Here is a 12627-nt window from a genome sequence, read left to right on the forward strand (position 1 = left end):
ATTTAAATGCTTGAAATATTAAATTATACTTTTTAATTACAGAATTACTAAACTCTGTAACAGGAACAGATCATTAGTATTTCAAAATAACTTACACCTGAATAGAAAAATGAACAATTATTATTTTATTTGATCTAAAGCTGGTTTGCCCAGCAAACCAGTTTTAACCCATCAAGCATTCCAGTTTCTATCGTTTTTTTCACCCTTCCAGACAATCCTAGAATCAGTATTCAGAAAAGCCTGAAGAAAGGAGAAAAGAGAGGAAAAAATATTTTCAGCCTGTCTGACAAGACTACATAAAAAGCTTGTGATCAAAGGATCTTAAATACACGTTACTGGTGTGACAAACAACATTTTTGTCCCTTTATTAGATTTATTTTCCTTCTGAAAACTGGAATGGCCAGAGTATAGTTTGTGAAAGAAAGCTGGCAGGGTTGTATTCTTTGATTCCTAATTAACACCTTCAGTCTCAAAAGAGAACTAACAGAAATACCATAAAATGTTGCAGCTGCATTGTTATTCCGCTTGGTTGGTTTGTTAAAAGTCGGCTGGGCATTGGCAGCTGCAATAAAGGAAAAGCTCAATGGATGTTTTGTATTGTGCCCACTGAAGTGAAAGAAGGCAACCATTTTATTTTCAAATGGGCAGCTGCATAGTGATGTTTAAATGGAGCTAAATGTGAGATTTACTGTTAATTTATAGTAATTGGTTATAAATAAAGTAGCAGTATAGCTTGGCTTTAATCTATTAAAGCCATAGAACACAAATTGAGAGGGAATGAGTCATGAAGGGTAAAAAATGAAGGGTAAAATAGTAGAGTGATAGAAAATGCAGTTACTTAGAAGGAGTAATGGTATTCAGTTTTGCAATGTAATGCAGCAGCCACCTTGGGAGCAAGTAGTCAAGCCTTCTTTAGATAGTGCTTTGAGAAGTAAAGGTAGACACCACTTTGTCCCAGTGTAGAGGAAACCAATGTTTTAGTGCTGGGATTAGAACCAAGTGCAACTCTGCCTGAAGAGCATAGGTTTGTATTTTCAGTAGTATAATAAAGGAGGCATTTAACTCTGGTCAGATAAATCTCTCTCACATTCAAAAAATGCAATTAGGGAAATATGTAAATCTAGATGTTTCATCAAATGCTAGCTAAGGGGTTACCAGTTCTTTCCTTGCACAATGACTGAACTAAAGAACTTCAGTGTCTGTGTAAGAACCATTGTCCCAGCCCCCGAGCCCGTTGGAAACCAAGTCCAGACTGGCCGTGGGAAATACCTACATATTTGACACAGGCCCCATTTCTGAGAGAAAAGGGGGTGGAATAGAAAGTATGGAGATTTTACTGTTGCATTCTAATCAGCCATGATCTGCCTAATTTGCTTTGATCAGGAAGATAAACTAATTTTCCTATAGGCAAGATAAAAGTAATTAGTAATCCAATGCTTTCATGCTTTTGTGAAGGGTAAATAAAAGAATAGCAGAAATTGTAATGGTGGGAACAAAGTACCCTTTTCGGCTCATCTGAAAGCATTGTTAATTGAAAATAGGATGGTGCCATAGGAGAGAGGCCCTGATTAAGGTGCTTTTTGGGGCTGGGATATCAGTTCACCATGGTCTATGATGTTACACAGCTAAATGTTTCTGAAGACCAATTTCACATGAGTTTTAGTATATTTAGCTTCTGTTCTCTTTTATGGAAAAAGCATATCCCATGTAAACAGTATGTCTGCCATTCTGAGAGGATGCTGTTTGATTTCACAAGGCATTTTAATATCTTTTTCCACAATTGCATTAGAATAATTCAGTGGTTAGTTAATGTCCGGATCTGCTGCTACCATAAGGCTTCAAGATGAGGGTTTCTTTGGCCATAATAGTGAAATGAAAAACTCTGTAGCCATAGCCAAAGCCAAATTACTGGATATCTAAGTCTCCTGATTCTATTAGGTAACAATTGTGTGGTTCTGTGTCCCTGAACTGTGACTGTTAGCCTCATAAATGCACCATGGTGTAGTATGCCTCAGCTGAGTTTCCTGGGAGCTGTCACTCCTCCTTGGCTTTGGCCATTCTACTTCAGTATAAATCAAAATGTCTTGCAAAATGCTAAGTTTCACAGTATAACCCTTAATATGCAAACATAATGGAATGCCATCTTTATCTAGGCAAACTGTTCATTCAGATCTTACTGAATTCCATAGGCTGCAGAATACCTAATTTTTAATGTCTTCCCCTACATTTCCTCATCTTTATATGAATTGATTAGTTCAACAGGCAGTTACAACCAGCTTGCTTAATAATTCTGTCCACCTACCTCTTTGTATTTTCAAAGTTTCATTTAAAAAGTCAGATAGGCTTAAGGACTCTGTTTATCATTAATGGTACAGTTGTATTGCAGTCCACAACCATAATTGGGATTGTGGATCCACTATGTCAGGAACAGCTAAAATATAGGGGCAGGCTCTGTAAAAGTTTTCATAGGAAAAAAAAAGCAGTTATTGGTGATGAATGGGAAAAACATTTTATGGTGTGGATAGAGAAACAGGGGCATGTGTTCTATCTCAAAGACGCTCCTATTAAAAAAATAATATCCTTTAAAGACAAAGTTTGGAAAATTAATTTCCCCTGCCAGCAAGATGCATTGAATAGTATTTGGAGGGGGGAAAAAAAGCTCTGTTCCTGTATGATAGCAGTCTTAAACTGAAGTACATAAAAATTTTTTCAGTTGTCTTTCAATGTCCTAAAATATGCTGACATTGTGATCATCTGCAGTGTTTGTATTCCAACCCATGTGATGGCAAAAGCTATGTTAGTTTGAATGTGAGAACATAGTAACAAAAATAAAAACTGATGTAAGAGTTATAAAAAAAGTAGAAGCATTTATTGAAATACCACTGAGAGTTGTGTTTAGCCTGGGAATATTTATTCGTTTTGCTTAAGAAGGCAGCACCACCTCATAGACAACGCACTGATTTGATATTCAAACCTATATTTTCTTTATTTCCTTATTGCATTGTTTAGTGCCACAGCAAAATTGTCTCCCACTCTACCGTCTCCTCAACTCCTACTTAGCAGTTAACTCTTTATGTTGTTCCTTGAAAAGTATTGTGTAATTGAATATTGCTGTACAAAAAGTGCAGGAGGGAAAAGACTGCAAGCACGTAATTCCCCCCACCTGTTGGCAATAAACATCCTTCTTGGATATGGGCGGGCAGAAGTTGCTCCCTCAGCCCTCTCAAGAGAAGACACAGCAATTCTGTTTCAGACTTTGGAATGACATCACTTTTTCTGTAGGATGTGAGCTAGAGTTTAGATTCCTACAACTGTTATTCACAGACCTGAGGAAGGACTGGAGATTACTTTTGTGCCTCTTTTTGAGTTGCACAGAAATTAGTTTCCTAAATCCTTAGTTTTTCCAAATGAAAACCATGAGGAAATCTGACTATCTGTAATTCTTATGGATAAACCCTGTAAAACACTGGCTCTAATTATGAATGTTGTCCTTCTTCCACAGTGTTCTGTTCATTATGAGGCTGAGCTACTACCCCTTTCTTGTGGTAATATGGAAATACACAACTGTCAAAATGGTGCAGAAAAATAGTTTTACAAGTTTGACAGTTTTGCAGTATCACTCATTTCTAGTCCCAAAGAGTTCAATACACAGATGAAGTCAGATCTACGTCAACTTTTATAGGAAGATATGCATAAGCTCTGTCCTTGTTCTGAGCCATCTGGAAACCAGCAGCAAAACACTGAGCCTGATCTTACCTGAGCACTAACCTTACCAAAAAGGATGGTTTTTATCTGGAGTCAGCTAAGGAACTGCATGGGAGAGAAACTTGTTCCACCTCATTGAGCCTAAAGGAGTCTGCCAACAAGATTGAAACCTACATGAAACTGGGCTCTCTAAGTTCTGCTTTTGGGAAACACATACTGATTTACAGAGATGAAAGATTTCACAAGTGTTTTAATTGTTGTTACAGCCTAAATTGCATTCACTTTCTTTAGGGTTTTACTAATTTTCATTAAGTTTCCTGTATTTCTAGGAATATCTACCCATTTATATTTTATAAAAGAAGGCCCAACAATCAAGTCACAAGTCTTAACATGTACTAACAAGAGTAAAGACAGCTTCTCACTTTTCCATGTAAAGAAAACTAGTTTCTTCCACTAAAAGAAAAGCTTGGATAACCAACCAGGCATTACAGTATACATCTGATGTCAGAAAACTTGTATTGGTGCAGATAAGGAATCAGATTTCTTAATCTAATTTCCTTGTTCTACCACTAGTATAAATATTGGGCATACATTTTGTCTTCTAATATAGTTGCTCACCCATACTTGCCTTATGTCCTTTAAGATACTCCAGGTTATCTCCACGGGATACATATGATATGGACTCTACAGGAAGTGCATCCTTTACTGTGTGAATAGCATTGGTTGGGAGCCAGGCAAGTGATCTCAAGAAGTGATGACCCACAGCTAAAAAGATCTGGCAGTTTGGTTTACTTTTACTCAGCCCAGAGCCATGGCATGATTCCCCCAGAAATTTTAAAGACACACAGAGAATTGCAGTATTGTTAACACAGTAACCTGTGTGAGGGAGGAGATTTGGAGTAGAAAACACATTCTTTTTAAATTTGTGCGACAGGCTTCGTATAAGTTTTACAGTGAGTTGGGCTGAGCGTGGATGATCTGTTGTGCCATATCCAAGCTCCACAGTTTTCAAATTTAAATTACAAGGTTTCTTCCTTTGATAGCAAAAAAAGTGTGGGACATTGTGATGTCACACCGCCGACCAGAAGGGAGCACCCAATATTTGTAGGTGCCCATGGTTGAAAAGGAATGACAAAAGTCAGAGTGTCTGCAAAAACTTATGAACTTTTATTCGTAAAATATAAACTTGGCATGGAAATTGGTATGTTAGTCCTTTATCTTATAGTATAATCCACATGGTCATTGATTTTGAATGAGGGGTAGACAGAGGAGAGGAGAGGAGAGGAGAGGAGAGGAGAGATTTGACTAAGCTTTTCCCTTTCAAAAGCCCTAGAGGGAAGGATAATCTTTGTGTATCCTGGTGAAGGTTGTCCAGTGAGCTTTGCTGATCCCCAGGCTATGTGTCCTTGACATACACAGTAAATTTTCCAATGTGGTCGAAAGGTCGACTTGTTCAAACAATGAGACCCATCTGGATTGGGGGAAATTTGATGGGGTTTGAATTTTTTTTCTTTTAATACTGAAAAATTTTACTAGCATTGCATCACTGGCATCTCAGACTTTGCCTGGGGTCTCCAATGTGTGATGTTGTTCTGTTTTTCTTCTTTTCTGTGGTGCATAAACATTTTTACCATACTATTTCAATAACAGTAATAATAATAATAATAATAATAATGCCTTCTGCCTGTCAAAGTATCTCATACCTTGACTCTGGTTTAAGCCATTGGATATAAAATGAAAAAAAAAAAAAAAAAAGAAAGAAGAGAATATAAACGTCCTTGGGATGTAAGAACAGCCTAAAAAAAAGTGTTTGTGTGTGTAAGGGGCACAGGTTTTCAGGGTTTAAAGCCTGTCCATTAGCTTTATTTGGAGAAAGTTAAATTAAAACTGTATTGTCCTGAAAGACAAACACAAAGCAGTATGTAACATATTAGAAATTATTAAGTATATAAAGTTTTTATAAAATATCATAAATTATAAATGTTGAATAAGGATTAATATCAATTTCTTGTCTGTACTTTAAATATAAAATAAACAAAAAACTTTTGACATCTGATTAAGGGAAATTTTAGACTGTTTCATTAGATAAAGCAATCAGGTTGTGCTGTAATCAGTTTCTTTGTTGAATTAGAAGAAACATACCTTCCAGTCTTAAAATAGTAACATGATTGTAAAGTTGTCAGTCTAGGGTTTCTGTTTGAACTGATTACACTTGATAAAAATAACAAACCATGACAAATACTGGGGCTAGGTTTCAGTAATTCACTGAAGAATGTCTCTACCAAGTCTTTGTCGCAAAATGTCTTGTTTGCAGGACAAATGCAGAGTTGAAATAACAACCCATGAATACCACTGGTGAAATGGCTATGTACACAAGGTGAATGCTAAAGTTTTCCCTTCTGAATGGATCTTTTAATCTAGGCATTATCTAGGCTCTGAAAAAGTCTTCAGTGGCCTTACGTACAGATTAATGAGAAAATCTGAGACTTGGAGTTGGGCTATTTGCAGAAACAGTTTTCAAGATTTACTGATGGTTGACAAATGCCATTTAAGCTTTCAAAGCCATCAATATGCTATTGAAAGGGATTTAGAGGGAAATCCTCCCACTATAGAAGACGAGGACTTTGAAGGATCTTGGTGGAAGCCCTTGGTCTCCCCACCCCTTCAAACCTTTCACTGGCTTCCTTCAGCATTTAGAGCCCTGAAACGCGTGGCTTTGGGAAGGGGGGGTGGCCCCTTTGAAAGGCGTTTGTATATAACTGAATGTGCCAATCTGCTTTTGTTCAGGCATGAGAACTGAATGGAAGTGTTTCCAGAAAAAGTCTCTTGTGCTCATGGTCAGTTTTTCAATGGGCTTTCTGCTAATAGATTTTTAATATAGGAGCTGGAAATGGCGAAATACAAGTTTGAAAATTCTGGTGAATTGAAAAATTGCCCAAGAAAGACTCTGTGCCCTATAGCATTTGTTAACAATGCTACCATTTCCTTCTCTAACACTGGCTTTCAGAGAAAAGGAACTTCATACATTATACATGTATGACAACACAAATCAACTGAGTTTAATTTTTTGAAATAGTGCCCTTTATTCTACAGACATTTTAAAACCTGTTTCTATGTTATTTCTTTTCTTTGGTTCTTTAAAAACTCATTTTCAAACCATATGTTTTTATTAAAAGATGTCCATTATGGGATTCAGTTAGGAAAAAAAGATGATGAATGTTAGATGATCATGTTTTAGTTAAAGGGGTTTTAATTTAAGGTCAGGGTGGCTTGAAGTCCTTGCTTTTGCTCATGCTGTTCTGTATCAGCAGGATTCAAGATGAAAATTCTGAAGAGCTCAATAAAATTGTACAAATGAAAAAGTGGCAGAACCTGCTGCACAGTTGTGGAAAAAGGGATCTCTGGAATCTCTGGTGGATTATGCAAGGATATACTGGGGCTTTATTCATTAAGTTCCTGAGAGATTTGTGGTTTTCAGTCAGAACAAATGCCCACTGTGGTCCTTTTAATAGGAACAGTATTTATGCATGTAAAACCATGTGGTGCTGTCTTCTTCAGTCTGTCACAAGTATGTGAAAGTTGAGATTCAAAAGCCAAGGCCATGACTGAGGGGGCATCTTTACCTCTAATCTTCACATCACTCCCCACATGGGACAGGAGACCAAAGCCTGGATGTCGGCTTCTGTAGTGTCTTTATACTTGTGTGGGGCGTGGAAAAGAACATCATTGTACATCCCATGAACTCCAAACTCCTCATGAAGGGAGAGGAAGGCTGACAGCATTCTGCAGAATGTAGAAAATAGGCCAACACCTCTTAGCAGACGACTTGCTTCTGCTTAGTGACGGCTTTGACTTTACTTCTTTATTGACTTTGACTTTATCTCATTTCTATCTGCACCATTTTCAGGCTGGCATCCATTTTGCCACCATTTGGGGAAGGAGAGCAGCAGTAACAGCGTGTGGCAGGTACTGTCTTGTGCAAGGTGACCGGTGGTCATAAGGAGCTGCCGTCATGTAGCAGTTGGGTGTTGTGGTGTTCAACTGTGCTACTTGTTCATCACAAAGCAAATGAAGCCTGTAGGAGAAATCCCAGATTGTCTAAGGCTTCTAATTCCTAAAAAAGGATGGTGCATCTTCACCCAGATAAAACCATCTGTTAAATCCCACTCCACTCCACAGGTTTGGGCAAATGTTGTTTGATTCGCTCTGGGTAATGCGCGGGAGTAAACAGAATTCTCAGGACATTCAGTACCAAACTTTTACTTGCAAACTTTAGAACATTAAGGTAGAATAAGGTACTTGGCAAATTTTAGATAAACTTAGGGAACTTTAACTTATCCAGACATACAAAGGCACTTACAAGGCATTGACTGAATTTTTTTTGTCTAGCTTGCAGTATATTTTGAGAAGAAGTTAGAAGAAGAAAGAGAGAAAGAAAGGATAAGAGTAGAAAGATTTTACCACCCGTAGATCCAGCAACAAAACTTGATTGTTCCAATTTAGATGTCTGCTGATCCAAGTGATGGTCATAGGCTTGATCTGCCAGGGGTGGGGGAAGCCCACGAAACACAAAGTTCAATGGGTTAAGGTACGGTGAGGTTCAAGTGGGAAAAGTGGGAATGCCCAGGTACCTCCTCTGGGCGGGGGGGGTGGGGTGGGGTGTGGAATTTTACACTGTCAGATGCAACACTGTGGATCATGTGCAGTCTTCTGGTGAAAAGACCTAGAAATGAGTGGGGGGTGCTTCAGGAGTCTTTGATGGTTTATGATGCCTAAGACATGACAGCTTCCTCTCGTTAGAGTGGTTGAGCCAATTATGTTCCATCAGAAGAGATGAACACCTTCAGACCTACATATGAATGTCCCAGTATCTTCCCAAGAGGGAAGTGTTACACCTGAGCCAGTTGTGTCAGCAAGGACATGATAAAAACAGTACCCCACCTCCCAGGATCTGCTTCTTATCAGCCTCTTCCCTTACCTGGCTCAAATCCCAGCTTCTTGCTAAACAGAGGGTGATTTCTGATGGTCATCCTCTGGTGCTCACACCCTCTGCACCTGGGCTGTTTGCTTGCACGTTGTCAGCAAAGCACCCACTGCTTTTGCAAATGGCTGATTGTTTGAGTCATTAACCATTAACATTTCAGTCTCTCACTCCATCAGACTGTACATTATTCTGAGTAATCCTGGTTTTCTGATGGAGCTGACTGGAAACCTGAACTTGATGTTAAAGACAAATTGAGCAAAGGCTGTGGAAAAGAGAGGGTGACAAAGGAAAAATTAGCCGAATCAGCTTGTCACTTTGAAAAAACACCAGGAATGAAAAGTTAAGTACTGAAAAAATTGGATCAGGTGTGACAACCAAACAGAAAACAAAGAAAGGCTGTAACAGCACAAAATTTCCACTCCTTAGTGATCCACATGACATCTTGCCTTTAACTCAACAGATTTTAGAAATTATAAAAGGGCTGAAAATATATGTAGAAAACTTCCCCATGAACCTATCAGTACAACATGCTCTACTGCAGGCACACCAATGTGCTGTTGCATAATTTCCACAACCATGAAATACTGCCTATTGGATAGAACCTGGTATTAGGAACTCATAGGCCTGGGATGATGTCTTCCATCTATGGGAGTCACTGGGAGTTTTGCTACCAGCATCAGTGGAGCCAGGTGTTTACCCCCAGGCACTGTTCTCATGCTGACATTGGCTTGCTGTATTAGAGGTTTTAAGACGTGTAAATAATAGGGCAGCTGATTGTTCCCAACATTTTTATAACATTTGGAATAGCCAAATAAAAGAGATCTTGGAAAGTTCATTTTTTGAGCAACATAGGCAGACCAGACAGGTGCAGTATAAGGACACAGTATTTCACATGTGCACACAGGTGCAATAGAGTTGGCAGCAACAGTTTACATTTGGTGAAGGTTTGTTTTGGCTACTGATGTTTTGTGATATTGTTCAGTATTGTCTCCAGGAAGGTCCAGAATTCATATTTAAAGCCTGAATCAGCGACAGGGCAATGGATTTGGCTGAACAGCACCAGTTAATTGCTTGCCCTGAAGAGATTTTCTGTTGATCATCATAACACTTGCCCTGAAGAGATTTTCTGTTGATCATCATAACAATCACAAGAAGTGTGGGTCATTGGCCTCGAAATGAGGTTGCCAAACAGTGGACTATGTAAACTCTGTGAATAAAAGGAAGGAAACAGGAATCATTTTTTCTGGATCAGTGCTGCCTCTACTCCTACTAAATACTGGCTTATCCTCTGAACAGCCCAGCTGAGCTCAGTAGAAATAGTTCTGAAGTATTTCGCCTCCATATATTAATTGTAAAGCTCTGATCCCATTAATTTAAGTTGTAAAAGAAAATAATTTCTCAAAAGAAGGCATTTTTATAGTAGAAGGAGTGCAGCTCTTTTCCCTGATGATTATGCTGGTATAAGCACATGAAAAATATGTGCCAGTCCAATACAACACATGAGGTCTCTTTACTGGAGATTTCTCCTTGGTAAGGGGACTTAGAGCATCTCAGCCCTGCTCCTTGACCTGAATTGTTTAAAGTTAGCTCAGGTATTTCAGTAGTCTGCCTATCTGAAGGGCAGCTGATCAGTTACAAGCAAAGAAAATATGTGAATACTGGGTCTAAGTGATGCCAGTATAAGATTAAGGACGTGGTATTTGTGTACATTAAGACTGTTTTATACCAGTCCATGTGAAGGTATCTCATGATGAAAATGAATTTTGAGTGCTTAATAAAAAAGAAATCATTACCTGATGAGGAAATACGGTGTTTTCAAGTGCATTATCTTTGTAAGAACCAAGCTACATATTTCTTGGCACTTCCTGTTGCAGAATTTGGGTGTTCAATCTGTCAGGAAAGATCTAGCAGCTTTGTCCTTCTCTGAGCTCTGTAGGAAGCGTTGGAAGAGGCTGTCAACTAGCCAGGAGCTGGCATATCTGGAGGCCTATTGTGTTTCAGCAAACAAGCTCTGTCAGACATAAAGGGAAGATGTGCATATAAAAAAAAAATCTTAAACTTCCTATATCTGAAGAATGTTTACAATATTTACATCCTAGGTATAAAATCAGCCTGCATTAGTCCAAGCCAAAACTGCCAACTGAAATAAATCAGTTCTGCTTCGCCTTTCTTATGTGTTTCTCCTCTGTATTTGGGCTTGTGGAGGCACAAACACCAAGGTACCAATTCAGGGAACTGATTTCTATTAAAACCAAATTTTTTTCATGATGGATATTTTTTTAAATACAGATCAGTTGCCAACTCTGGTTCAACAGCATCCTCACAAGTAATGAGCAGTTCTGGATTAGGGGGGAGATACGGAGAAATTCTTTTAGTAGCAACATTGAATGAAACTGAGTGTGTTGATAATATGACAGCCGTTGGGTTGTCCGCACAATAAAGAGAAGATTCTGTAAATAATTATTTCAGCTAAGCAACAGCACAAAAATGATCTAAATTGGTACTTCAAAGTAGAACCCTAGTAGGTTCTACTGTAGCTAATGTAGCATTAGCATCATTGTCTTTGCTGAAACTCTTCGATTACTGTTCAACAACACAAGGTACAACTAAATGGTAATGAAAGCAGAAGTGACAGTGCTCTGCTAAAATGATTGGACATGATAATATTAATGGCCTATTCCAGCCTAAACAGTTCTTTGATTCTGATGCTATGATTCAGCACCCATGTATAGGAAAATGGAAACTTACAGGATAAGAGTAGCAAAAAAATCACTGGGAAAAAAAAAAAAGAAAAAAAAAGATTAGAAGATCAGTGGAGATCAAAGGGGTGAACTCTTGTCTTGGCTGACTTATATTTTTGCCATCTCCTTACCAAACCAGAATTTCACCCAGAGTATGTGTATTTTGCAGTGAACTATTTTGGGAATACCAAATGTGAATATTCAGAACACCTGCTACATTATGTCACACAAAGTAGCATTGTGAAGAGACCCTGTGTTGTGAAATTGGAACAGTCATAGCATCATCCTGCTGTACCTGGGATAATTAGTCTCTCTGGGGGCACCTAATATGGTAATGTATCTTCCAGCTCTGGACCCAGCTCACTCATCTGTACCTCTGGGACCTTTGCACTGTGCAATGTAGGACATGTATTTCCTGCCCCGAATACAGGTCTGTTGTGCACAGATTTCCAGATACTCGTGCTTACACCATCACTGTTGAAATGTGTCTGCAGCAGATGCTCTCAACGCTGTTTGAGTTTAAATTCTTCAAATCCATGCTGTGAAATTGAGTTGAGGCAAATTAGGATGCACAAAATAAATTACTTACACTGTATCTTGTTACAAACAAAATCAGGCTAATCATGATTAATTTTCACCCTCAGCAGCCTCGCAGAAGTAATCTTGGGTATTTTGGTGAAGATGAGTTTTAAAATTGGTTTGTGTAACATACAATCTGTGCTGCACATGATTTATGGTTAGGTATTCAGACCAACTGGCTGGTGACCCATAATACCTAATTTAGAAATTTGCACTTTATAACTTTAGGGTTATATCTTGAATCTTTGTTTACACTCATATATTTTGATTTACTTTCTGCTGTAGACAAGATGTTGTATGTCAGTAAACAAACTATGCTGTGCTTTTTGTACATGCTCCCCTCTCATATAAATAACCATAATTTAGGAAAAGCCTCATTGAAACCAGAAGGATGAAATTATAGACAGGGAATTAGAAGAAAATTGGACCCCCAGTTTCTAAAATGGATGAATGTTTCCAGTCATTTGGGGGGGGGGGGGGGGGAAGGCATTTTAGTAATTTATGTTGCACATAGTTATAAAAATAAGCAACATCTGGGGTGGCAGAAAATATTCTGAAACCAAGGGTTTCTTCTTCCAAGACTTGGTCACATCTAATAAATATCTTTTGTCAATTTAA

The 12627-nt window shown here is 38.4% G+C and overlaps 1 protein-coding gene across 1 annotated transcript in view; it reads left to right on the plus strand.

The window, feature by feature from the left end:
* The window catches only part of LGR5 (leucine rich repeat containing G protein-coupled receptor 5), a 152570-nt gene that overhangs the window by 80003 nt on the left and 59940 nt on the right, over positions 1-12627 (plus strand). The window lies entirely within an intron of this gene.

The sequence above is a fragment of the Corvus brachyrhynchos genome, unplaced genomic scaffold (genome assembly GCF_000691975.1).
Source record: "Corvus brachyrhynchos isolate BGI_N302 unplaced genomic scaffold, ASM69197v1 scaffold32, whole genome shotgun sequence".
Taxonomy (NCBI): Eukaryota; Metazoa; Chordata; class Aves; order Passeriformes; family Corvidae; genus Corvus; species Corvus brachyrhynchos.